Consider the following 4,190-nt stretch of genomic DNA (forward strand, 5'->3'; position numbering starts at 1 on the left):
AGTAATGTACACGTAATATAACTCAAAAATATATTAGATAAGCAAATTATTTTTATAATTATTATATGAATAAATTATTAAATAAATAAATGTACTCGTATAAGAATAAAATGAAAATTGTAATCATAGAAGATGACCTTCGTGTGCCAAAGAGTATCCAGACGTTGGTTACACAATTAGTCCGTTAGGGTATTCTTGGTACACAAAAACCATCTTCCGTGATTACAATTATCGTTTTATTCTTATATAGATACATTTATCAGCGTCTATATCTTTTATGGATATAAATAATAATTTATTCTATAACTATATTTTTTCTTATTTTATATTAGTTTAATTAAATTTAATTATCAAAATAATTTAATCATACATACTCCCCAATAAATTAACGTAACAAAATAATTTATTCCTGAATCAAAACCCGCCGTTTTACACTTCTAACTAGGGTTTGCTTCATTAATAAATTATGGGGATTTTTTAATGGCCAAGATAACGGTGTTTAAAAGTGGTCAAAGATTGACCCATAAATTAAATATTAATATGTGAAATAATTGAATATAATGAAAAATATTTTAAGAATATGTTTTTGTGAATTACATTAAAAATAAAAAAATTAAGTTATAATATATATATAAAAGGAAAAAAAGGATAAAAAAAAGATGTGAAGTAATAAAAATGAGATTTTTTATTTAAATAAATTAAATAAATATTTTATTTATTAAAATAAATAATTATAAAAATTATTACAAAAATACATCTTTCAATCTTATCTCGTTTATTTACACGATAAACGATATAATTATAAATATATTTTGTTTATTTCAATCTTATCTCGTTTATTTACACGATAAACGATATAATTATAAATATATTTTGTTTATACGGTAAATTAGATATATGAAATTTGAAAAAATACACCTATCTAGCTCGTTTACATATAAACAAGATACATTCATAATTATCTCGTTTACATGTATATTTGTAAATATAAAAATATAAATTTTAAAAATAATAAAAAATATTAATAATTTAAATTAAACCAAACTCTTAAAATGAAACGTTTCAAATAATAGAAAAAATAGGCGGTTTCAAATAATAGAGAAGATGAACATTTTTAAAATAACAAAGAAGATAATTGCCCATTTAAAATCAACACATTATTTTATTAGAAATCAACCCATTTAATTATCTTCTTTGTTATTTTGAAACTGTTCATCTTTTCTATTATTTGAAACCACCTATTTTCTCTATTATTTGAAACGTTTCATTTTAAGAGTTTGGTCTAATTTAAATTTTTAATATTTTTATTATTTTCAAAAATTATATTTTTATATTTACAAATACACATATTTTGTTTACACGGTAAACGAATCATTTTAAATGTATCTTATTTACACTCATATATATCGTTTACAGTATAAACGAAATATATTCATAATTATATCGTTTACAATGTAAATAAACGAGATAAGATTGAGAGACATATTTTTGTAATAATTTTTATAATTATTTATTTTAATAAATAAAATATTTATTTAAATAAATCCCAATTTTATTAACTTCACAGTTTTTTATCCTTTTTTTCTTCTATGTATTTATATTTTTTTTATAACTTAGTTTTTTTTATTTTTAATGTAATTTATAAAAGTATATTCTTAAAATTTTTCTCACTATATTTAACCATTTCACATGTCAATTTTTAATTTATAGATCAATCTTTAGCTACCTTTAAACATCATTATCTTAATCACAAAAAAACTCTCCATAAATCATTCCATTTATCTTTGAAAAAGAAAAGCCATAGGGTTTGCAACTGACCGTCCCAACGTAACAATCAAAAGTTTTTCCAATAATTTTTGGAAAAGTACAAGTAAAGCATTTATAATATAAAATAATAATAGTACACTAATTATACTCTATTAGTTAGAAGACAATTATTTCAGTACTACTACTAAAAGTTACGAAGAAGAATATAATAACTCAAAATTATTAGAGGGAGAAATAGAACATATACAAAATAAGGGAAAAAATTAAACAAAGGGATTTAATAGATTTTGTAAGGAATATATACATGAAAAAAATAAGAGAGAGAGAGAGAATGTTATAAGTGGCTGGTGTGTGAGAAGGGAAAGCGTTGAAAGGATTTGAGCTTGTTCGTTGTTGGGGACAAAGAGGGGGAGGGAGTCACGTGGGGAACACGTTGGAGTTCACGTGCATGTGTTGTGGCACGTGGTCCCACTTTGCACTCGTGCGTCTCCACTTTGTCCCTTTGTAACCAGACACCTCCTCTCCACAATCATTGGATACTCTCTACCCTCACTATATTATTTCACGCGCGCCCCATTCGCGCGTCACATCCACTTCCCACCTCATAGCCAACTAGCAGTATGGTTCAAGTGTGTGTTTTCAAGAATGAGAATTTTTCACCAACTTGGAATTTGCTTAGAATGAAGCTCATTTTAAAATATTCAAGACATTGACTTTTATTATTTTAGAAGTTAGAATAATTGGATTAAAAAAAATGACTAATTGTTTATTAAATTGAAAAAATTGACTAATTAATGATAAAGATAAAAAAAATATTTTATCCAATACACTAATAAATACATTTGTTTATAGTTAAGAAGTCATGACATATTGTGTCATTGTTATCCTAAGTTATGTACATAATCTAAGTATTTTTGAAATTTTTATTAGAAATTATTAAAATATTAAAATTTATTTAAAAATTAAATTAAATTAAATTAAATATTAAAAAATTTGATATATTATATGATACATTCTATAAATATGGGTAAAAATTTTGAATTTATAATGCAATTTATTTTACTTAATTTGGCAATTTTTTAAGAATAGTGTATTATTTTTGTTCACAACATTTTTGCACTATTTAAATTTTTAACATTTTAAAATTATTTTAATTTTGTTCCATCGTCAATTATGTTAACAGATCATTAACGGCAAGATAATATTGAGACAGTTTTAAAACGTTAAAAATTTAAATAAAACGATTTAAATATTAATGACAACTTTAATACTTAAATATTAGAGACAAAACGATACTTTACTCTTAAATGAATATATCCGACGGGCTTTCACTCATGACTAATAGTAAAAGTAAGAGGTCATGTGTTCTCCTTCCATGTTGAACGTATTTTAGAGTATGCGATTGGATGTTTATTTTTCATCGGAACATAATAAATTGTGATATATTAAAATTTTTAGCTGTGTTTGTTTTTTGGGAATGGAATTGAGATCGAGGATTGTACTTGATAATTAGATATTATAATTAAAATTTTAATTTTGTAACACAAAATTTTAATTTTTTAATACTTTAAAAAGGCGAAAACATAATAAACTAAAATTTTTAAGAATAAAAACTAAAATTTTAAATTTACTTCTCAATTTCTATATTTATTTTAAATCAAATAGAATACTAAAATATAACTCAATTTAATATATTTTACACAAAATATAATACAAAAATTTAATTTAATCTTTTTTCTAATCTCTATTTTTCCGTCTCTATTTCTCAATCTCAAACTCCCTTTTAAACACAGCCTAAGAATACTTAGTATTATTTACCCCAAACTTTCAATATTGGTATTAAAAAGTATTTGTTATATCCTAATGGCTAAATTAGTCTATCAAGTAATCTAGATTATATTAATTAATAGTATTTTGTACATATACGTGCATGAGATGAACTATACAAAAATGATTTAATATTAAATATACTTTAACGTAATAACTAATGTTTGGAATATAAGATTTACTAAAATAAAAGTTACAAATAATAAATTAAAGTATAGAAAAAATTTTAAGTATATCTAGAACATTAGTATTTCAATTATTTTAACCGTTGATTTTAATTAATATATATTATATATATTTTTTATAATTTAGATCAACGGTTAAAACAACTGAAACACCGATGTTTCAGGTACGCTAGTAACTCTTCCTAAAGTATAAATTAGCAAAGTAATATTTTTGGACAGAATTATCAAAATATAATATTGACTGCCCTAGCCCAGCCTAGCCCAGCCCAGCCCAATCTACTTTTGTATTTGGGCTGACCACGGCCCAATTAACTGCATCAAGGTTAATATTGGGCCTTAGTTATGATACCCGAGTCCGTAACCTATATCATTCTAAAACCACGAAGCACGCAGCTCGGAACACTTCGATAT

This window comes from Arachis duranensis, chromosome 4 (assembly GCF_000817695.3).
Source record: "Arachis duranensis cultivar V14167 chromosome 4, aradu.V14167.gnm2.J7QH, whole genome shotgun sequence".
Classification (NCBI taxonomy): domain Eukaryota; kingdom Viridiplantae; phylum Streptophyta; class Magnoliopsida; order Fabales; family Fabaceae; genus Arachis; species Arachis duranensis.